This window comes from Haplochromis burtoni, unplaced genomic scaffold, assembly GCF_018398535.1.
Source record: "Haplochromis burtoni strain Fernald_Lab_line unplaced genomic scaffold, NCSU_Asbu1 Contig_128, whole genome shotgun sequence".
In the NCBI taxonomy this organism is placed as follows: Eukaryota; Metazoa; Chordata; class Actinopteri; order Cichliformes; family Cichlidae; genus Haplochromis; species Haplochromis burtoni.
In genome coordinates, this window is record NW_024582489.1 from 841243 (window position 1) to 866743 (window position 25501).

Consider the following 25501-nt stretch of genomic DNA (forward strand, 5'->3'; position numbering starts at 1 on the left):
TCCAATAAAGAGACCACATATCAGGATCTGGTTCTGTTTTTAATTTTAGCCATCGTTCCAGAGCCCCTTTGATCACAGCACATTATGCACAATTCAAACATGGGAAATTCCCACCTGGTAATTTAGATAAAAAAAAGATGCTGAGGAGCACATTAAGCACGTTCATTAGCAAAGATTGGGCTATCTTAGAAAGGATGGCGTATTAAATCGGACACTCCCAATGCAAAAACATACAGAAGACAGACAATAAAGGAGGCCGACTGCAGCCCTTGGCCTTCATGGACGTGCAGTGTGAGACATCGTGTGTGTTGTGGCGCTGCAGCTGTAGCGACAGGTCCTAGGGGTGCCTTACACCTTCACAGCTGTTGCAGCTCCCACAGAGAGGTCTCAGGGGAAAACTGAGGGTTACTGCAGCTTTTCACTGATTAATTCAAAGGCGCACACAAGGAAAATTCTTTGACTCACACAGACAGAACAGGCTTTGAGTGTTCACTGTAGCGTTTATCCTATGTTATATTAAGGTACATCTAAAGTTTAACATTCATTCAGTAAATCAGTGGCATTTTGCTTCAGCAGTTAAATATAACGGTGCAGAGATTAACTGTGTATTTCAACTGCTAATTAAATAAATTATTTATTTTTGTTTCATTATCTCATGATGAATATTGAATGAGGTTTTAACAGTACTTTGTACTTCCTCCACTGCAGGTTTAACAAAGCCCGGACTTCACTTCATAAATCAGTCACTGTACACAAATTCACATGTCGCTCAGGAGGTTCGTATGAGGGATGGCTGAGCAGTAGAGGCAGAAATAAAGTGGCTTTAATGCAGCCAAAACTGAATATGACTGTCAAAAAACAATTCTGCACTAAGTTATACCCCTTTTCAACACAACCTTTGGCAGGACATCTTGAGACCTGCTGAAACTCAAGACTGCTGCCTTTATAGTCAGTAGCTCCACCCACTCCAGGAAATTACAATTAACTTACAATAAAGTACTAAACTAATTTGTAGCAGTGCTTAGTTTAAGAGAACTGCAATAACTCAATATTGGAAAAAGATATCTACCTCCATTTTAAGAGAATGAACTAACTCTCAAACTGCTTAAAAAGGGTTAACACATCCTCCAAACATCAGGCAAAACTCCCCCTCCCTTGAACCACACTTGGCACATCCCCCCAGAAACCTGACCATAAAAGAAGCCCAAAAGGGGCTTTGATGGACTGGTTTGGCAGTTCCTGGGTTCAAATCAAATCGAGGCAGGGCCAAGTGAAGTTTGGTGGAGAGGTGAAAAACAGGCAAGTTAATCAAATACAAATCTCCAAACTCCAAAAGCACCCTCTATTAAATCACTGCATTTACATTTCTGCAGTGAGTGATTGAACGTGCAACTACCCAAACTAATGCATGCTGATGAATTACATTACAAGTGTCACGGTTCGAATTTGAGGAGAAGACAAACGACTGCATGGTCTCAGTAGATGTATAATAAAATCACCTATTCTGACATATGTATATATGGGGAAGATGAGCAGCACAAGCCTCTAAGCGCTGATCTCCCCCGAACAACCACGTCACAAGGTTTTTATTACAATGATGACGTCAAGTCACATGATAAGTATCAGTCAGGGGGAACTCACACAAGCCACAGATCATCTGAAATAAATAGAATTCTATGTATCTTGAGTTCTGTTTAGTTATCAAAACAACTGAAAAAAGAAGGTACCAGTTTGATTAAACATTTCCGAATAAGACCTGGACACTGACAAAGACTTCAGTGCTGTAGTTAATAATTACTGACGGAATACTAAAATAATGATCACGCATTATGGAGATACTGTTGTCGAGGCACGCCTGACACTGCACACTGTCAGTGACACATGACTTTCTAATTGGGAATAATGTTCATGTTTGTTCACCTGTCAAAAAGACGACAGCTCTGAAGGCAGATCGTGACGGTGTTTCAATTACTGTAAATCCATCTGTCATATTCAATCTGTCTAGCACAATACTGATTAGCATTAGCGTTTCCCCTTCAACAACTTAGGTTAGCAGGAGGAGAAAGACCGTGATGTGCAGCAAATACACATCTGTGATTTGTGCTGCTGTTTCCAAATTTTTACAGCATCACTATGTCAGTTCTCTTGACTGTTTATGAGCCTGTAACACTCCTAAAAATTATCTGCCATCTGATTGGGATTAGGGTGCAATTATTCTACTAACGCCATAATTTTTCTCTCATCCCTTAAACAAAGAAAAATGGCTTTAGCTTCATATTTAATATTTATTTGCTACCAGTACTTATTTTCCCATGTGACTCTCACCAAGAAAGCAAGCAGGTCTAATTTCCCCATACTTCTTAAAGTGCTGAAGGGTGTTACTGAATATTGGGTCTTATTTCCTTATTTTTACAAAGTATCTTTGAATGAATAATGACTTTACATTTATTTATTTCACTGTACAGAAAACACTATCTCCAGAAAACTGAAATATTCCAGATATCATCATGAGTAGACGTTTTGGTTGTTGCGTCCGTGGCTCTGCTCATTTCATAGTGATGCACATTTCAGATGGTGAGTGTGAGACTCCATGCGAATGTCCAATTTAGGGCCACTTTTTTGTAAAACCACAGACTCGTTTATGGAGCAACTACACAACTATGCACCATCTAAACATCTGCCCTTTATGTTAAGTGGACTTCAAAGAAATACAACAGGAATGACTGCTCATCTACAGCTATTTGCGACTGTGTATAATCCTCACTTTACCAGGACCTCAACTACAAAAAATTTGAAACAAAAAGTAAAAAAGAAACCAAGCAATGAAAGGTTACTTCTCGGCCTGGTGTATCGACGTTACTTTCTTTTAATGGTGGAAAGGTAAATACACTCCTGAGTTTCTCTCTGTGTTAAACCCCCACCTCAGGTTGGCTTGCAGCTGGATATAACACTTATGGCAAAATAAAACATGATTACGTTTCTCAAACTTGTTCATAAACTTGTCTTAGCTATCTTTCTACAACAGTGCTTTCAAAGAGGAGGCAGGAGCAGGAGAGTGGTGATGCCTCAGTGTGTCTGTGTGTGTTCTGCTGGTTATTTCAAGGTTCTTCCTGTAACCAAATCAGGGCAGTGACAGACTAATGAGGCTAAATGATGATGATGCTTCAGGAAGATAGCCTCCAGCAGGGAGAAGAGAAGATGTGTCAAACTGCTGGGACAGAGTCGTGGTTTTCCTCTGGAAGCTTTGCTTTTATAGAAACACTATATCTGGCAGGAAAGAACTGCTCTCATCGTGTATAATATTTCCACCAGCAGCAGCAGTCAGCGCAATCAAAAACAACCTGAGAGTCTTGTATTGATTCTTATCTGATGATTATTGATCGCCATAAGTAAATTATCTTCTTCAGAGGGCAGTCAGAGTGGCCGGGGCTTGTTCTCGAGTCCCTGAAGTGCACGCAGTCTCACAAACACCATCTCTGAGGTGGATATTGTGGGGCTGATGTAAACAGATGCAAGCCCTCATTCAACAGCCTCCTGACCACAGTGGCCAAGCACTCGAATTAAGGGTTCATCACAATATTTCCAGTGACCGGATCAGCAAGGGTCAAGCTCGGGTTAAGCTTCAATCAAAAAATTCCTAAAGCCCACTCCTTCGTGCACTTCTCTCAAAAAACAGATTATTTAATCAGTGCAGGCACAAAAATGAGCCAAATCAGGGTTTTAAGGCTAAGAGCTGGATTTGGCAACCCAAGATTTTCTAGAAGAAGAAAAAAAAATACAGACCAATCCATGTTTCCACAATTTGGCAAAACAAAAATAAACCCCAAAAAACAATGGTGGCTGGTGAATGGCCATGGAAAAAAAAAAAAATAGACAGACAACCATAAATAGCCAGAAACCTGCTGGAAAGCAGAACAATTTTAATGTTTGCACTAAAGAAGGAAATTGACTCAACGTGAACAAAAGCTCAGCGCTCTGCTGGTAAACATGCCTTGTTTTCAAGATTAAAGAGTACCCTGAGTGCCATCCCTGTCAGTTTTGCTGATTAATGAGAAGTGACACTGGTGTCCTCTTTTCTGCAGCCTGCTCCATATTGACAATAGCAAAAGAGCACAGGGTCAAGGGGTGTGTGTGTGTGTGTGAGAGAGATGGGGTTACAGTGTAGGCAAACAAAGAAGGCCTCTGAGACAAATTCAGCTAGTCTTTCTCTCTCTTTCACTTTTTTTTCCACTCAGACTCTCACTGTTTTGAGCCCAACCCCCCCATAGCACCATAGAAAGAAGAGGCAGTTAGGACATTATTCCACAAAAACTTGGTGAGCTCTCAAAGGAACACATGAGCTCTCAGAAACAAGCCCAACTGATGCAGATCATTTTCCCCCCTCGGTTACCTCTAGTCTCCTCTTACCTAAGGGGAGGGGGGGTCAGACTTTGTATAAGACTAAAAAAAAAAAAAAAATGTCACTACACTTGAAAATCAAGACAGTGACAACAATATGATTTACAATAAAGCCGTGCCTCTTGTCTGATCTCTTTGAAAACTTTGACTGCCTCCACCCAGTATTTGTGTAGCTGTATGGCCTAGATAAGCTCAGCTGGTGGAGGGAAAGCATGTCAGGGCTGAAAGATAGCGGTCAGAGATAGAGCCTGCCGGTTCCTCTGATGCCTGTGAAATGATGGACTCCTCTGGGATTATCTCTGCAGACAGTTTGTACCACAATTGTGGGTTAGTTCAAGATGAAGTGTGGGAATGGCTTGGCCTATTGTGGGTGTAATACTGTAAGGTCAAATTAATCTCAGAGCAAGAGAAAGCGTTTAACCACTGCTGGATTTGGAGATTACTGTATGCAACTTTTCATCATTTTATTAGCAATACCTGCGTCTGAGTGTATCAGCCTCACAAATGAAGTCAGTCAAGTATACCAACCTGGATAATACAATCACCGGCTTTAAATTCATCTCACGCCCGGTCAAGTTGCAGCTTCAAGGTGTAGTCACCTCTACTTCAATGACAGATGCAGTCTGCAGTGTCCCTATCACACAGCTCACACAGAGTAACAAAGCTTAATAACACAAACTCCCAAGAAAACAAGAATGCATCAGCTGACTTTACCCTTAAATCACTTTTCCATTTCAGGACAAATTCATGTCAGTCTCACATGTTCCCACAATGTAAACTGAAAGTTCCAGAGAATAGCACAGCGCTTGGTAAATGGCACCAGTGTGTTTTTCCCTGTAGTTAATGGGCCGTGTTAAAGTCAACATTTCATGGTCGTTCTCTTGTCTGACGAAAAGGACAGAAAAAATACGTATGTGAGAACAGGTTTGCTGGGAATTCAGCTGTGTTAAAATACAGTAAATGTGAGCACACCGAGTAAGAGAGAAGCAAACAGATATAAACAGATAAAAGAAAGACAGTCAAGTTTCACACATACAGCTGTGATACAGGAGAACGTGTAAGCATTAGCTTATTTGTAAGCTGTAGGTGAATCTCAACACTTAAAGCCCTAAGAGAGCCCTTGCCATTCTCTTGTTAAAATCATTACTGTTTTTGTGGTGCAACATATCTTACACTTAAAATGCAGCCTCAAGCAGAACTGAGAGATGTCTGTAAGGTTTCTAAAATACATTTTACTAATGACCTCACACAGTAGAATGGTTAAGATCCGTGTTCGCACCATCCTGCACCTCTCCTGAGTATGGATGAATTTTAACAGCACCTATAGTTTCTCCATTCACCCAAAGAAAGAGGAGAGAGCACTAACTGGCTGTGAAGCTGAAGCGTGGTCTAGTTTCTTGCGGGGGCGGAGGTAGACTGGGATACTTCAAATTCTCTGGGCTCAAACTTTATATGCGTAAGTTTAGCGAACTTGCTAAACACACTAAAACACATTTTCACAATGAGGAACTTAACAAGGAGAAGGCAAGACTTGACTACTTTTATAAGACTGAGCCATTACTTCAAATTGCTTCATTATTTTAATTATATTCAAGTTTTGAGTTGTGAATGGCCTTATGAACAGCTGGGATTAAAACCTTTATTTCTCTGTATATTCCTCATGTGCGTGGGGGCCATAATGGGGTAACTTTCTACAGTCACTGTGGTGTAAAAATAAAAAAAAGATCTTAGGCATATGCAGTCCAATAGAAAACCTCAAGTCTGCTCTTTAGAGTGCACTAAAGTACAGAGAGTGTGAGCTTTTTACAGCACATTTACGTGCTGCACACATTATACATGGTAGTATATGTACTATCTGACAGCCATAAACAGCCAGAAAGCAGAACAATCTAAAGTTCAGATGTTGGCAGGGAAAAGCAAGAAAATGACTAGATATGAATCTTCTGGTGGAAAGAATGAGGTTTATAGACCCTGGTAGGTGACCGCTTGTACACACAGTTGTTGCTATTGCAATGTAAGGACTGAGGGTTGACATTTGCTAGCAGAATTAGCTCCTGTCAAGAAAATGTTTCTTTTAAACATCTCTCTCCTGTCCTCACTCAACATCTTTTCGGCTACATTTGGGTGACTGTCAACCCCCGCACCCTGTCCTGACCCAGACTTCAATCTGCCACAGGGCTTGCAGACAGAGGCAGCAACAGCAGCAGCAGCATGCTAAAGGAAATTAAAAACACATCTACCACTCCCTTGTTCCTCCCTCTCCTCTAACTCCTTTCTAAAAATTTATGGTTGCCACCCTTGAATACCGGATTGTGAAAACGAACTAGATGTGATTCGTAACCTAAAGAAAACAGAAACAATTCTCCATTAAAATTATGAAGAATCATTATTTTGCTAAACTTATATATATAGCTGTATATATAGCTTGAGTCATGTCTCTTACTCTAGACTGTTTTCACTGTCTGTGGTCAGGCTGGTGAAAAATTGCTAGGATCGGGCACAAAAAGGCGTTCAGAGAAGATGGGGGTAGCAGCAGACTTGGAAATGTTTAACAGGAAAATACATGGAAAATACAAGGAGGAGGAATGTGCAGGGGAACCCCACAAATATGATCCTCTATGTTTTCACACACATTCGGGTACATTTTCAAAGGTTGACTGCAAATTCTCAGACTCTGAAACCTCCAGCCATTATATTAACTTTTTTTGTTTTGTTTTTTTTTCTTCTTCTTACAAATTGTTCTGCATTGACTCTGCTGTGAATAGACCAACAGAACTGACAAGGACAAAACCAGCCTTGATATGAGAAGGAGCTGGTGTTACGGTTTTTTAACTCAACTGATTTCTTGAAAGTTTTGAATCACTAAGAGGTTTGTCTCCCCAATGTGCGGTTGACAAAGTGGCTGTGGTATTATTTAAATTGATTAAGATTAAGTTCTGTTGGCAGACTTCAAATCTTTTCACCCATGTAGCTATTTTTCTATGCATAATCATCAAACAAATCCAAGATATGTGTTGTAGCAGGGATCGGGCTGGGACTTGTAGAAGCTATACAGTCCTTCCACATCTATACATTTAAGGGGATAAATTAAAATCAAGGTAGAGGGTACGATTATACGCAGATGACGTTCTCTTGTTTTGTCATTAATCATATTCTACATATACATTTCCTAGTGCACATTAACATGTTTTATTTATTTTAAATCAAAGCACACTTTTACTCACATCAGCAAAAAATCCCATCTAGATTTTTATTAGTTCTTCTGATTGCACCGATCAAGGCACTTGATGATGCATTATCTAGCATGATGCACTATTCCCCATATCACTTATAGCCTTTCCACTTAGCTCGGCTTGGCTCAGTTTTTAGGGTTTTCCAATAGATGGTAGTGCCTGGTACCAGGTACTTTTTTAGTATCTGCTCAACCAGGGTTCCAAGTGTGGATCTGAAAATGTAACGTAAACAGACTGCATGCCACTGATTGGCTAGTCAATGGCATCACTCGATGAATCATGAGAGTGACTCCACGAAAATTAAGACCTTGTTGCCGAACGTTCCCCGAGTCTGACAAAAAAAAAAACTTTACACCAAGCAGCAAATATGCCATCATCTTGAAGTCCTCCATCGTTATGTTGTCTTTTCATTCTTTAAGTGATTTTCTCATAAAAGGTGATCAGTTTTATTTTCTCACAAATGTCATCTCCTGATATTTACTAACCAAAGACCCTAAAAATTAAAATTTCATTCATTACTCTTTGTACAGCTGCAGTGATAATGTTTGCTTGTCACAAAATCCCAGAGTCACACCTGGCCTTGCATTAAGGCACACCATATGGGGACCACTCCTCTTGTATGTGACCCACCTGGTGAGACTGCTAGTTAATTTTAGACCCAAGTGTTACTTTCAAGTGTTTTGGTACACTCGTGCTGTACTCGCAGTGAGTGAGCCAGACATACACTTGTCTGCTGAGGAGCTGTAGAGGCTCTGTAGCTCTGCTGATATAACAGTTGGAACAGTCCTCCATCTATCCGAAACTATAATTACACATTAAGGCCACGTGGATCTGTTATTGGTGTCTTTTTTTGTTTTTGTTTAGATCTTTAGTAAAGCCTTCATGATTTCATTTCCCTCTTTTAGAAAGTTACTGGTTATTCTACAATCTCAGAAGACTGATGGTGCTCTCACTGCTGCGTTTGTTATACAAAGAGCAGTGTTTTTCTTTTTGAAATTTTTGGGTGAGCATACTTGCATGTCTATAACTCTTAGGCGCACTTTCTTGTAAACATGTTCGAACAGTCCAAACACACCTGGCAAAACAGGAAATACAACTCCATCCTTACAGCGTACACAACAGAGCAAGGGTGAGCGTTAGCAAACTGGGCAGTCGAGTTTCACTATGAAATGAGTCACTGTGGAACTCCACGAACACGGAGTAACACTTCGTTTTGGCATTTATAGAGGCAGCATGCTGGCCTAAATATGACCGCCTAAATGAATACAAAACAGAAACTGGGAGGCTGTTCGTGTAATTCTCAGGTGATTTTTCAAGGTGGTGATAACAATACTTCTGTTTTTGAAATAAGATGCCAAATTTATAGATGAAAAACAAAAATACTGGTAACAAATCAGATTTTAACTCAAGCTGCATAGAGTAAGAAATTGTAAACAACAACCGTGGTGCACTCCTTTCAAAGTCTCCGAGTAAGACCTGGCTAATGAGATAAGCTGGTCACAGGGTCACATGTTACTCAATCCACAGATTCTCCTGCATCTAAAAGATGGAAAGGTTTTGGCTTTCATCCAAAGAAAAACCACCAGGATTTTGACTTATAAGAAGTTCTTTGAAAGTGGAGTTTTTAATTTGGGGGGGGGGGAAGCCAGAAAATCCACATATTTCTGTTTAATCAAGAAGCCAGATTCTATGTTTTAACTGTATACAGACATAATAATGCATACCTTTAAAAGGCCCATCGTGAGCCAGGAATAACCTGGAATCACATTCACACACTTTTACTCTCAGTCCACACCTTTCCTTCTCTATCTTTTCCTCATGTTTTTCTTGTCAGCTTTCTTATCTGCCCTGACACATTTTACAAGTCTTCAAACCTCTGTTATACTATTCTTTTTAAAAATCTTTCTCGTTGCCAGATGGATGAAGCAGTGGGCGGAGAAGAGGAGTGATGACAAACACCACAGCACAGTGTCCGGTCCTCGATGAGTGGCCTGAGTCCCAGTTGTTTGTCCGACAATGTGTCACAGCAGCAATTCACAATGCAAATGCATCTGACGAAGCTCCTGCTGGAGCCACAAACCAGCCACTTAGTTCTGTGGTTTTGGTCCAATGCGTTTGATACACAGACCTGGAGAACAGGTGTTGCACACTCACTGGCAGCTGGAGGAGCTTTAACATGGGAGAGAAAGTTTGTACTTATGCCTAGCCCTTCTTCCACTAAGACTTCATTAGACTGTTTTAGTTTGTTCTCCTGCCAGTGACTACACACTTACAGAGTCAAATATTAACTGAGGGCTGGCAGCTGTGTTCCACCACATCACCTTGAACTCAAATTGCTATAATACACATACCAAAACCATACAGCCCTTTTCAGTGCGTTACTGAATAAATGACAGGAAAAAAAGGGAACAATGATTTGTTCCCAGTGAAACTGTCAGTTCCACATTTCTACTTGTAATGTAGGAGGACCGTCAAAGGAGTGATTCACAGAGTGACTGGTTCAAACATGATCATGGTTTCTAATAAGCTACAAACAGCTTGTCTTCAAATTCATACAAAAATCAAATGTGGGATATTTCGCAACTCTCAGACGTGTGGTTTACCAACCATACTCAGCCCAAACTGATGATACAAGCCAACTCTCAGCGCACTGGAGAAGAAAAACATACCCTCAGAGAATTATTTCACCACTCTGGAAAATACTACAGTTGGTTCTCATTGGGAGCTGGACTTGACTCGTAGCTCTACAATTAATATAGTTATATTTAGGAGATAACAAGGATCGGAAATACTGGAAATTCTGTTTAAATGTGATAAAAAAAAATCCACCTACCAGCATTTAATGCTCATCTCGTTATGTCTGTGTGTGTAAAGTGAAAAAGAACCTGACTAGTTCCTGGAATCAAGCCATTTGTTGTTCATGGTGTAGGTCTGTGGTAAACACCATTAAAATGATCATTAAGAGGTTAGCAGCAGTGGATGGTTTTTCTCACAGGTATTTCCTGGAGTGACAATTAATCTATCAAAGACAACAGAGTAACACTGGACAATCCTCTCTGTTTTATTTTGAAACTTTAGTCACTGCAGACAGCTAGCTCCTAGAGTTTTCTATGGGTAGGTCTATCTTGATACTGTCATTCAGCTGTCTTAAGTCTCCAGTACCCATGGTTGGACAGACTAACTGCTTCAGTTGGACAGACCTCAACTGCTTGAGGACCAGAACCAGAACCTGAAGCAGGTGGAGAACTTCTGTCACTACACTCATGGAGACTACCGCTGTCAGCTATAGTCCGTGACTGTGGAACTCTGCGCACGGGGAGAGAGACTTTTTGGAGAGGCTGCTGTTTATTATTCTGTACTGAACTGTAATGCCTTCCAATAATTAAACAAGAACAACACCGCTCATGTGCAAACACCTCATGGTTACTGCTGTTCGATTATCTCTGCTATTCACTACGGAGACAAAACCCTGACACAACTCACTGAGCAATACTAAGATGTTAAGTACTAAGAGGTCAACTACAATGAAATGCTGTGAGTGAGATGGATGTCAGACAGCAAAATGTAATGATATCTAAGGAAAAACAAAGACTTATATCACAGAAAAAATAGAGTTCACGTTTTAATCGGTGATTCCCTGGTTCTGGTAGCAGTTATTCGTTTCCACACTGATGACTCTCAGGGAGCCAATATAATATACCAACAGGGATCGTTAACTCGTCAGGAAGCAGGTACCAGTTGAGTGAAGCACAGACAACCGGCGCCAGCATTACTTGGAGCCCAGATGGTTAAAAGCTTGTCTGCACCGTCCCTCCCTCCACTACACTGACCTGCACTGTGCCATCTGTTTAACCAACCATACTGTGCCAGGCCTGGCCAGGCCGTGCCTTATAGCCTCAGCCTCAGCTTCCTTAAGGATGGAGATGGCTTTGATTCAATCTGCAGTCCTCTCTCCAACTGTCTTCCTTGATCAAAGCAGCCTATGTCTACGAACTCTGCAAAACCAGAGATGATCCTTTTTAAGAATCTAGCACTGGATGGTATGCCCATTTTAAAAAGAATCTGGCAGTTTCACTATACTTCACTATACTATATAAATGCAATAGGAACATGTAATTTATAAGGGAGTACCAAAGGCTCTATGGTCTGTATGGTACAAGATGGGGCTGTTGTTGTTATACATATCATTTCTGTTATTTGCAAACGTTGTTAACTGCTACTAAAGAAAATTCTGAGCAATGCTTAAAACTACATTTACAGAGTCACTGAAAGAGAAAAAGACATGACTTTAAACATTTTGCCACAGTTGAGACACTTTAACCCTCGTATTGTATATCAACAATTACTAGGGCCTTTTGACTGTGAACATAGATATAAATGTGAAAATGCCTGAAAGGACAAGCCAGCATTTTACCTCAAAGGAAACAACGGCCACACCTGCTGTTCGCAGAAACTACCTTTGCCCTTTTATGTTGATCGTGGTTCTTTGGAACCATGCATGCAAATGTCTGGAAAGATTACCCTCTCTCTGCCATCTCTTTTGATTGCGTTAAGTTGTATTTTGTGTAAAAACAGCATACAGTCATGAATTGGCCTCGATTGCCAAGTTTCTATAAAGAAATAAACAGAAACAGTACTTTTTATTTAATGTGAATGGTTTAATCAAATACTATATCATTGTTATGAACAGATATAGATGTTAGATTGTTTAAAGGCTAAGTTTCATCAAGATTGAACCATCAGTCTAGGAGGAGATCAACAAACAAACATACAGGCATACATGCGCAATGCTCATTATAGTATAATGATTGTTTCCGTATGAGTGAGCCTGTACAATGGCTCATCTACTGTTAGGAGTGTATAATGTACAAAAGCACTTTAATTTCATAATAATAAAGAAACAAACCTTAACAACACCACATAGCCAAAAGATGAAATACTCTGCTATTAAGCTCTAACAAACATGTAAACATTAGGCTCAAAGCTGTACAGTCAGCTGCCTGTTACGCCTTGAAAGATAACAGTGAGTTGCCCAACACTACATGAAATGTTAGCATTTATGAGACATGCAATAAAAACCTTGTGACAAAAATAAGCTGAATTTATAGCACTTCTTTAAGGAAAAAAAACACTGAACTGTATTGTGGGTGTACAGCAACACAGTAATTCCACCAGCGACAATTTAGTCTTGAGGGTACAAAGATCTCTTATGTGATGGTAACGATTCTTCATGGCTGCCTGAACTTATCACAGTATGCATCAAGGGTTGCATGCAGTAAGTTGTGTGAAAGTAGAGTTCAGCTATGGCTAAGCAGCTTACACTTGGCTAAAACTTGCATACAAAAACTGCACAACCTTTTTTAGATCGCATCACTCACTGGGCCTCTGTCCCTCTTTCAGCATCTCTGATCATCTTTTTTAAAAAGGCCAATTTGTTCACCATCCCCACTCTTCCAGACAGCTCTCCCTTTCAGTGCCAGTGCCTTTGTTAATTATAAATCTCACCCTGCCGCCTTATTTTAACAGACACAAGGGGAACTACACCAAGCAAGAGCATGAGATGAGGCGAGACATTATGAAAAGCAAGAAGGAGAAAGACATGGCTGACTGATCTGAATCAGAAGGTCAGAGAGGGAGAGAGGACAGATATGAGGATACAGAAGATTGTTTGTTTGGGGGGGGGGGGGGGGGGACGACAAAATAAGGACTGGGTTGCCTGGCTGACCTCGATTCTGCCATGACTCTCCTCTGTGCTACAAGGCCGGGAGGGGTGTGTGTGTGTGTGTGTGTGTGTGTGTGTGTGTGTGTGTGTGTGTGTAGGAGTCCAGACTTAAACCTACAATGACAAGGCTGCTGTTCTAACAATGCACCCCCTCCGATGAATCAGCCAACCCCCAACTGTTTGTTTCCCCTCTGCTCTTCAGTTTGCATTTGCAGGAAAACACAAAAGTATTCTGTTGTTTTGTGAATGACTAATACTGGCAAACAAAACTCAAACGCAATTTATTGGAATTTAAATTACATTTAATTTACTGGCTTTTGAAAATTCTGAAAATAATAATCTGGATAAAATATATTTTTTGCATTAATTTTATGTCTTGTGTTCCAAGAGAACCCATTTCCTTTACATCAGTGTGCTTTCCTGCCACCAAATCTTAATCTTCAGCTCATGCCAAGATAATGGAAAGGGACCCTTTAGTCAACAGACTATCTAGAAAAAAATTAAGGACATAAAATAATTATGTAGCTGAAACTGTGGAAGGATCATAAACGATACAGCTAGAGCTGTCCCAAAGGACAATGATATCTCGGCTCGACGATCATCAAATCATTTTGAGCTTAATATAAATGTGCAATTGCAGAAAATTGTGTTATTATTTTGCCAGAATTATTGTGTCTCCTTAACTTTTTTCCTGCCAGGCATTTCTGTTGGTGAAAAAGTGCTGTATGTAAAAAACGTGATGAAGGGTGGAGGAGAGAAAGGTGACAGAAGGACAGCAGAGCTACAGACTTGTAGTAATAACTTAAGGAGACAGCATATGTAATGATCAAATATCGTTTTAGTTGCTCAGCTGATGTCTGTCCATGTATACTCACTAATTATGGTACATTTATCTCTCTATCAGCAGCAGTTTCTCGCTTACCAGTTACTGAGACAACACTGTTGAGTCTTTTTTTTGTACCACACATTTCAGAGCTCAGAAAACACGACTTTGGTGATAACACCGACCAGCGATCATCGGATGATCAGATTATGGAGCAGATCACCAAAACAAATTACAGCTGCTTTTATCTGTGAATCACCAGGGGCCCGTTCTTCGTACCTCGCTAAGTAAGTTAGCTGGATTAGATTGTTGACGATTTCGCGTGATCCTGGATCGTTCGGTTCCCCGAAGCTCATCCGGGACTTGCTGTCATAGAAACAGAGCCGTAAGCGTAAACCTGCTCGGGAGCAGGTTTACTTTATGTAAACAGGATTAGATCGCGGCCACGCAGGTATGTCCGCTTCATTTATACGAAAGCAACAGCGATATTCCACCACTGTTTCACCATAAATAAATAACATCAATGTAACTAAAGATAATGCAGCACTTGATCCTTGTATTGATGTCACACAGATACATACAGGTCATTTCCTAAAAAAGGGAAATGAACTATTAACATTCTATTACATGTATGTGATTATTACAGATGTAATTCATATTTCAGAGTAGTAATTGTAAATTACTTCGTGTAATCAAGATGAGAGACCACGGCTATAAAAGCGAAGGTGGATTTGGGAAGCCTGTCCGTATACGCGAGCAACCCATTGCGGAAGGTGCAAGATTGATAAGGAGAGTCCTCAGAATTCAGCGTATATTGCGGGATAGACAGGATCCTTTAGCTCAGCGCGACAGTGTGCTCATTGAGAGATATCGATATTCCCGTGAGGGTATTATTTACTTAACCAACTTGTTGACGAGGGGGTGCAGGACCACCACCTGTCTTTTTTTCCTCTGCCCTTTTCTTGGTTGCTGTTATGAACAAACTAACAGAGTATTACAGGCCAGTATTACCTTGCCAAGAGACGAAAAGCAATCTAAGAGATAAATATTACCATTCTGTAGAATACTCCTGTATTCCACTTTTACTTGTTCCCATGTTCTTGTGGGTCCTGTTGTGGCTCTAATGTGAAAGGGGATATAATATAACATATTATGATATAATATAATGCCATATGATATTGGACAATATAGTGTCATATGATAGATCTACCCTACCGCCTACTGGTGTTGGCCAGAGGGGCCGATGGCGCGATATGGCAGCCTGGCTACAACCGTAGCTGCCTCCACCAGTGTGTGAATGTGGGAGTGAATGAATAGTGGTATCGTAAAGCGCTTTGGGTGCCTTGGAGAGCGCTATATAAACCCAATCCATTATTATTATTATTATTAAATTACCTACGAGTTTGATTTGTCAGCAACTTTCTGCCAGCCCTCTCTCCTTGCTTTTGCAGCCTTTGCAGTGTTCTCTTGCGTTTTAATTAAACTCTGAAACTCCTGAAATCCCTCACTCATGAGTTCTTGCTCTGCTGCCGGAAAATACCGAGCACGCCCCTTCGACATTTTCGCCGACCAATCAGCGGGTTGCCGATCACTGTTTCTGCTATCGATGCGTAGCCCCTTTTACGACATCCAGTGATCGCGCATTACTTCATCCAGCTGTAGTAATCGTCAACAGCAGGTGTGTTCGGGGAACCGGATTAGCGAGCTCACGGTTAGCGCGATGATTTGATCTTGGATGTGTCATTTGATCTTGGATGTAGTAAGCGACGTACGAAGAACAGGCCCCAGGTCTCTCACCCGGTCCACTTTTGGTAGTGTTTGATAGTGTTATCAGTTGGTCATCAGCTCTTTATTGCTCTCCCTGTTGCTGCTGTTTAGGTCTCATAGTTTGCAAAAAACTCCACCCCCATAGACATCAGGGTGGAGGCTGCAGGCCAGCAGGAGCTGGCGGTTGCCCGTACAAACAGGCTTTAGGGTCAGAAACATAATTCCCAACCAGTCGGCCTTGTGTACCCCTAACTTCACCTCTTTTCCCCTGTATTTATTAATTATTTTTTTTCATTTAGATTTAAAGACAATCCCACACACAAGCTTTTTAAAGTTCAAAAGTTTGAATAACTGCATTAAATAATTACATTTTAAACATTAGGGTCCAAAATAACCATAATGGAGCAGCCTTACTCATGAGTACTCAGCCACAGTGAAAGCATTGTGCACAATTTCGCTTTGTAAATGATGTGGTGGTCTACATTTCTCAGTGCAACCCATCCATGCATGTGAAAAAACAAGAGAGAATGCTGCACATAAAGAATGCAAGTAACTTGGCCTTATGAGCCTGTTTTATTGAGAGAGGAAGCCCAGCATAGCTGGGAGAGGATGGACAAGACTATAATCAGACCCCTGGGGCAGAGGCTAGCCCAGCACAAACTGTGTGTGAAAAGGGGGGTGCTGGCGTTGAACACTGGGAAGACAAACCAGGAGGCACACTTCAAACAAAATTCTCTACACTACATGGACAGATCCACACTCACATGAATCCACTTATAAGGCAAATAAAAACAGCATGCTGATACAAATAAACATAAATTTTCAAGAAAGATGAAAAGTGTGCAGATAGCATTTCTAGGTAGTAAGACAAAGAACAGCCGCAAGCAACAAACTATAAGCTCACTCTGGGAGGAGGATTTAAAGCACTAAGCTCACCGTTTTGGCAGGAGACCCTGAGATGGTGTGCTAAGTGGGTTAAAGCACACCCCAAGTCTCATAATCGCTCCAGCCCGCCCCCCTCCCCCTCTGTCGGCCAACACCAGCCAAGGGGAGCAATTTCCAGTCCCACAGAATATTTGGAGGCCGAGGTAAAGAGTTAGATGAAACAGAAAAGACATGCACAAAAATGTGAACATGCAACTTCATCCAGACACCGCTGGAGACAAATGGAGGGCCATCACCAAGCATTCCTTACCCAGAGGGGGTGCATCTATCTTTCACAAGTGTCTGCTGCTCTTTTTCTCATAACTTCTGCATCACCCTCACTCTATTGCTGTCACTGATCCAGCTCCTTCTATTTCTAGGTTCAGGCATCAATTCAACTCGTTACAAATTAAGCTGTTTTCCTCACTCTAAGGAAGAAACTGGGAGCAATTCTTTTATATTTTATAAGGCATATTAAACAAGTTGACAATAACATGTCGTTACTGTAAATTTAACAAAAGCTTCTCAGGAAGGGGAATCACTATCCTCTAACTTCTCCTTACATAAACTCTCTGACCAAGCACAACTAATGACACTAAACAAGTGTCAGAGAAAAGCCAAACTATCGTCATTGAGCTTTCCAGTCGTACCCATTCACTCAACCTCAGTTACCAATTAAAATTAAAAGCTTGTAAATATCCTCCATGATGGTAGCTCTTTGCTCTCTGCATCCTATATTAGCTCTCCTGCTAGCTGCGCTAACACGGGGCGATGTTAGCTTAGAACAGCGGTCCCCAACCCCCGGGCCTCGGACCGGTACCGGTCCGTGAGTCGTTTGGTACTGGGCCACGAGAGTTGAGGCTCAGGTGTGAAATGTATGGTTTTCAGGGGTTTTATCGGTTTTCAGCGTTATTTTGTTAACGCTTTTATCGTTAACTCGGTTTTCCTGGGTCTTTTCACGTGTGTTATGAATAAATCTTCTATTTTTCGGTACCAGTACTAGTTTTATTTTGTTGTATTTATCCGCGACACCTTAAAGGCCGGTCCATGAAAATATTGTCGGGCATAAACCGGTCCGCAGCGCAAAAAAGGTTGGGGACCGCTGGCTTAGAATACCGAACTGACTTGAATAGATAGGCATTATAACTAGAGATGGCATGATACCACTTTTTTATGTCCGATACCGATATCATAAATTTGGATATCTGCCGATACCGATATTAATCCGATATAGTGTGTTTTAATCAACAAAACTGTTTTTTTAAATATCTTGCTGCATTTTGTATAAGTTCATACTCAAGTTTAAAACAACAACTACACTAAAGCTATTCTGTTATACCTGTATGCAAAAAATATATATTTCATAGTTCAGCAATACTGATCAATCTAATAAACTCAAACCTACACCATCCTCCCTATTCTGGTATTTTAAAGAGTACTTAGCATAAAAATTAAGCAACCTAACTAATAGGGTTCCAACTCCCAGCAACAACAAAAATAAATAAATAAAAAATAGGGAACCACCCCTCACGCTCCACCTCATGATGCTTAATCGACGTAATCAACCTTAATTTGATGCAGTGTGAAAAAAAATGCACAGAAATCAATTATTTTTCAAGAAATATTAAATAGATTCAACATCTTTCTTTAACAAAATTGCAGACTGCACAGATGGTACGTTCCCAAAGGAAAAAGTACTATAGCTTACAAGGGTATATTAGACTTAATAGTTACTATATACAGTAATTGACTTCTATTCATTTTACATCAAATTAAAACTTTGGGTGTCAGATAATTATTTATTAAAAGCTAGACATTTTAAATGAGAATAAGAAAGAAAAGTATGTCTTTGTGCCCCCTTTTCCCTGTTAATGCCCTATCGGCCCCCCTGGCTAAACTTTGCTAGATCCGCCCCTGCACAGTTACCAGCGTCAGCTACGTAGAAAAAGATCCTGGTGTAGAAAGTAATATTAAATAAATTCTAACAACAGCTTATCAAGCTTAAATGTGCTGCTGTTGTTCAGCCGCTGGTTTCCTATTTTTGGTGCAAAGTGGGCCAAAAACAAACAAGAGAGACGGACTCACAACAGAAAAGCCGATCAGCTGATCATTAAGCAGTTTCATGATTGAATTAGCAGCAAGAAGAGGCAGTCGCTTGTTAAGCTTAACGCAGGAATGCTTTACAAACATTCAGAGATGGACTTACACACTTGCTTTACTTCTCTCGGGAATAACTTTGTCGGAGATGAAATGGCGGGTTGCTAGCGAAGCTCTACATGCTATCCAGACCACCGACAGGTCCCGCATGCCACAGCCGCTCTATCACGTGATGCATACTGCTCCGACGTGCTAACGTTCTAAGGCGAGTTACGGCGTGTTGCAAGTTTTTTCGTGATATTTAATGGATCGGATTACATTTTTTATTTTTCTCCGATATCCGATCCAGTAATTTAGGTCAGTATCGGACCGATCCGATATTACGTATCGGTATCGGTCCATCTCTAATTATAACTAGAATCTGATCTAAAATTATAACTAAAATATCTAAAATTTTACATTTTGGTGACCTTTTATCCACGAGTGTGACTTCAAGAATAATAAGGGGGGGAAAAAAACAAAAAAAACCATGCAAACTGTCAACTTCGAGTCCCTCTCCAGCATTTGTATGCACACACATGTGCGCGCACACACACACACACACAATGCCAGTAGCCAGACACTGTGGTAACATGAGCCTACAGTGAAACTGAAGTACTGCATCTCAGCAGGTCCCAGGCCCCACAGAGTTTGCCTGCAGGACTGGTGAGCGCAAACAGAGTACAGTAGGTCCATTGAGACTGAGCTGAAACACAGAGCTGCAGAAAGCACTGTAGCTGTGAGAAAAGAGAAACAAAGACTGCAGCCAACAGCAAGGAAATTAAACCAGCGCAAACAGCAGCAGAGGTAAATCTCTAAGGTAAATGCATACTCTGTATTTGTTAAGCATTTGTATTAAGTGCTATAAAACAGCTTCCATATCAATGCTTCCTATATTCTCCCCCGCATCTATTCATTTAAATTTTTTTAACCACTTCTCCACTTCAGGGTTGTTTCTATGCATTTTCAAAACTCTGGAATAGATGCTGAGGAAATGAACGATATATTTGTCAGACACAATGACCTAATAACCTAACTATTATACAGTTGCCTTGCTCTCGGATTCAAAGCTCAGTTGCTACTCAGTCATGGAGGTCAGTCAATTATCTGGGGTGTCTCCTCCTTTTGTCACACAGACTCCAACTCTGCTGTTCTGAACTGAATCTTTAAATCACTGAATCAATCAGAATCAATTAACATCCACACAAACAGGGTTCTCTTATCACTAGTGCACATTTTATGTTCCTGTTGCCTAGGTAACCCTGTGATGAGTTCCCACCCTGTTGTGTCACTCAACTGCGTCCCATTGGTCCTATTGGTCCTGGCTTCACTCCATCAAAGCTAAGAAACGTTAACGCAGGAGCAGCCAAATCAGTTTCACTAACGATTATTTCACATTGTTGCTGCAACACATCGCACTCTGGTATCACATGATAATGATCACATGATGATGACGAGAATGTGAGCTCCCTGTGTAGACATTGTGCAATCAGAGCCTGCAGCAGGTGGAGAACCGGGGCTTTAAGTGGTCGCAACCACTACCCCGAGTTTACCAAAGCTGCAGAGCAGAAACAGCAACCATCATCACTGGTCCACGACAGTGAAGTTGGACTCCATCCACAGGATGAGACTCACACGAGGGAGCGCTGTTATTCATTGTCACAAACTGAATGCAGTGTTACTTATTAATTTATTTAAGAAAACATGGCTGTGCCCCCCTTTTGCACACATATGCTCTCACCTGTTTCCTGCATCATTAACACCTCAAATACAGTCCAATTCTGCAAGAAACTCTGGATACTCTGAAGATGTTGCTCAAACATGGAGGAAACTGATGGGATAACAAATATTAATTATAAAGTCCTAGCATCCCTTTAATGTTTGTAATCATTTTGGTTATTTCTCTTGTTTTCTTAGTACTCTTCTCATTATTATTGTTGAGTTTCTTTGTTTTTGTACCACTTGTTCTTCTTACACTGGACTTAAGTTTGCAGTTGTGTATTAAACATTTACAAGGACATCTATTCCTGGCAAAGGAGAAGCAGAGAGGCAGGTGGTGAGTACAGTGAACGAAGCCTATTCAGAAGATATTATAAAGAGGGGTTTGTCTTGACTGAAGAGGATTACAGGAGAAGGTGTGGTTCTTCTTAACTCACAGTGGTATTGTGTGCATGTGTGTGGGCTTGTTTTACTATTCATGGGATTCTGAAAAGAGGAAGCCTACTATACTGGTGTGGACCTAGATCTTTATGGGGGCTAAAAATGCTGGGCCCGATAAGTTTAAATAGCTTTTCAGGGTTAAGACTTTAGTTGTGGTGGTAAGGATTAGGGTAAGGGGTTAACCCATGTATTAATGTTGCGGCTGGTTGTGTTTTTGACCTACCCAATAGGGTTCAGAGTCAATACAGGAACAGCGCAGATGCTTTGCTTTTAGAATCCAGAGGTCAAAATCTGCACTGCATTAAAACCACTGTGGTTCTAATGCTTAAGAAAATACTGTGATAATTTATGAATGGTTGTTTGTTTCAAGTCACACAGAGGAGGTGAGGAGGAGTTTTACTAGCTGATAGAGGTTTCAGCCTTTCAGAGCTATCTCAGGCATTTGGGCTGACAGCGACATCTCTGAAGTGGAATTAGGCCAATAACAACAATCAAACGGAAGGTGTGTCTGCTCCAACCATCCTCAAATGCTTCAAAGCATACTCACAACACAAGCACTGTACCATCGGATCACCATCATCACTTTCTTTCTCAAACTTGGCTACAGCTGCAGGGAAGGCACTGAGGGCAGCGCCACTGCCATTATTCTCATTCCTTACCCTGCAATCCACAGTCATCACGGTCCCGGCTTGAACTGATGTGGAGCTGTGTCACAACAAGCTAAATTCATGCAGAAGTCATCTCCCTTTCTCTCTGTGTTTGGTTTAAAGCGTGGCGTGAGTCCAGGGTGTGGTCCTACAGCCATGCATGCACTCACACTGAGCTGCACATGTGCTCTCCAAAGGATACAGTGCCCTATTTGTTTTCCGGGGCTAGGAGTTACGGTGTGGAGTGAAAACATTTAACTAATGGCATGAAGTTAAAGATTAAAAATAGGACAAAGGGGAGGGAAGGGTAAAGAGAGTTAAGAAGGAGCATTGGAAGGAATTATTTGACATTTTGGGCAATATTCAAGATCCCAGTTTCAACAACAGCAATCTTCGTTCTTTCTCCATTTATTTTTCAACAATACTTCTCCATCCATCCCTGCTTATCCCTTTCAGGGTTGCAGGGGGCCTGGAGCCTATCCCAGCTGTCTTAGGGCGAGAGGCAGGGTACACCCTGGACAGGTCGCCAGTCTGTCACAGGGCTGACAATACTTCTATTAATATAAAATAAAATAAAAAAAAGACTATTATAAAGCAGAAAATGGTCTTCTTACCAACATGTCATAATTTATATTCAAACAACAACTTCATTTCTTTTTATTTTCCAAACATCAGGGGAAAAATTGCTTCTTGTCCCTTCAAAACCAAATAAATAAATTGTCTGTTAGCTCCACATTGTTTATTGTTAATGGCCTTTTGAAGATGAAGCAACCCAAATACAAACAGCCTTGGCTCTTGTTGAACTTCCTTTGATATGGTTTACTCATGGGTCACACTCTTCGCTAAATAGGTAAATCTTTTTGCCCAAATGCAATGAAACCTAACCTGAAATGAGATAGATTAATGTCACAATAGTTTGCCATTAACCACTTATTACATATTAATGTGAAGTCTGTGTTCACCATGAAGCGGAGATTTCTGTTGTCTTCATACCTTCATTCGTTTAGCTTATAATGGCAACAGGATATAAACTGGTATAAAAACCTGACAGGTTACCGTTTTGTAACTAGCCTTTTTTTTTTTTTATTTCAACACCACTACTCTTCCCGGATTTAACTTTCAACACTGAAATTAAGCCCATTTCCCCAAAAGTCAAACTATTTGTGAATAAATTAGCAGGGTAGGGGGGGAAACAGCGCCTCGAGGATTAGCACGGGGCTGCCAATATTCAAAACTCAGACGCGGGAACGGCTGAAGAAACGCAGCCATCTGCAGACAAGTGTGCACACGAGGGAAGAGCATCTGGAGTAGTTAATGGGTGCAGGTAAGTCTGTGTTGAGGTGTTTGGGTTGAGATCAGCGACAGTCTGAGAGAAGTCTGAGACACACAAGGACAGAGAGGTGTTGTGAGTGCCTTTAGGGAGCAAATTGGTCAAGCAAGTTTCAGTCAGGTACTGTGAAAACACACACACACGCACACACAGGTAGCTCCAGCACGGTCTACAATGTAGACCGTCTCCTACGTCTACATTGTACTAAACCTTTTGTCTTTGTAATCATACTCATTAGAGAAAGAGGAGATCTCCTCCTTTATCACAATCAGATGTCACTCTATTCTTCTTTGTCTGTCTTTGTTTTAGTCATTACTGTTTCTCAGGTAAAGCCTCTCCTGCCACACTGAACTGAGCAGTTATCTAATCAGAGCTCAGCTGCAGAGGTCACGGGGAAAACACATAGACAAAAGGGAGGATAAATCCAGGGAGTGAAAGAGGAGAAGGAAGCACATGAACTGGGCTTTTTTTCTTCTTCCTTGCAACAGACCTCGCTTTCAGCCTCTCCCACAGTCTGTCCCTCATCCCAGGCCTCTGAGTTATCAGCTCACCCGTCTCCTCTCTCACAATGATAACAGCCTCTACTGGTGTGTGGAGAAATACTAACTTTTGTCACTTCCTTCACCCCTCCACTGCTCTCTGGCCGACTCCTGTGGGACAGTTAACAAGCCTGTCGCTGCTACATGCACTAACGTTTGCTGGAAAAACAACTGCATTGATCACTGCCTTTGGCTACAACAAACAATTAAGCAGAGAGCTGACACTTTTGACATTTTCCCTCCAATGTAAAATAAATTTGACCACATAAATATTTTCCACAGTAGTGCATGATCTAAATGCACTGAATGCCAAGTCTGCAGTGAGAGAAAAAGATTAAAAACAGCCAGGGAGCTACATGTTACAATGAACGTGTTTCGAGGACTGGCATCAGAAGAACTAATTACAACACTGCTAATTTACTCGGGCACTCGAATAAACAGCACTTGAAGGCATACAAGTTTCCACATGTAGTGGCTCAGGAAAACTCTGTTCAGGCTCAGCAAAAAAAGCTAAGACAAAGATGATGTATGTGTGAGGGCAGGGCACAAGCAGGAGCCACACTACTATTTATGTTCACCTGAAAAGAGTTTATAAGAGGCTTGTTTAAAGCGTGTGACCACAGTTATGCATGATTTATGGTACTGCATTAAATCTATGGCAGGGCTCTATATCCTATGCCGCAACGTAGACACTGCACTTTTAGGTTGTAATATGCATTGTAAACAAGTACACTGATTAGCATAAGGATCATCTTTGTGAATCTCAGTGTAATAGGCTGCTATTGTGTCTAGTTTGCTCATTCTGCCAGTGGAGGCTACATAATTTTGTGTAAATTCAAGAGTCGGGACCAGCTACGTTTCAGTAAAATTAACTGTTGTTCACTGTCCACCATGGACAGGTCAGTTTGACTTGTGGTACCAAAGCAATGCGCACACATCAGTCTAGATGTCACAAGTACGTGGAGGGGGGGGGTCAAAGAGATTTTTTCCAAAACCAAATTTGAGCATCAACATCATGGGATACATCATTATTTCAATAGCAAAACTGGAGTAGAGAAACAGAAACTAGATTTGTTGCCCTGGATGCTGGATCTGTTTTCTGATTATTCCCTGGAGAGACCTTCAAAAAGCAAATGCTGGGACAACATTCCCAGGGTCATATCACCACGTAGGATCAGTGGCTTATCAAAACAAGTTATTACATATCAATGTCTACTTTTTACCTACATCCTCTAGTCGTAAATATAAAATATTACATGGTTTTATCAAATATGTTACTTACTGTAAAAAAAATAAATAAATAAAAAAAATCTGCTGGTTTATATTGGAAATAAACTAGATGGAGCTTAATAAGCAGAAATCTAACAAACACAGTGTCTAAAAAGATGCCTTTGGAAATGGCAGCCTATCAACATAAGTTGATTGTTGACTACAAATATACATTTTTAAAGATGCATACACATACACATAATGAATACTCAAGACAACAAAAGGCGCCCGAGAGTTACAGAAATATACTGTATGTTTGCAAGAAATTCCCCCTCACACAGCAGACTAAATATATTGTCTGCCCTGCTGTAGCAATGACATAAACACATTATCATACCATACACTGTCTGAGCTGTGTAGACCAATGAACTAAATAACCTCCATCACAGCACCAAATCTGATTTTGAAATAAGGAGGGGGGGGAAAAATGCACATTTTGATACAGTACCATAATAAAGTGGGACAAGAGGCATCCATGGAATGACCGCGCGCTATACTCAATTAGCATTAAAACAATGGCACCACAGTGAGCAGCAACAGCCTGAGACCTGAG

At 40.9% G+C, this 25501-nt stretch overlaps 1 protein-coding gene across 2 annotated transcripts in view; it reads right to left on the reverse strand.

Annotated features, from left to right (window-relative positions):
• Positions 1-25501, reverse strand: part of sipa1l3 (signal-induced proliferation-associated 1 like 3) — an 87783-nt gene that overhangs the window by 48096 nt on the left and 14186 nt on the right. The gene's annotated exons all lie outside the window — the stretch shown is intronic.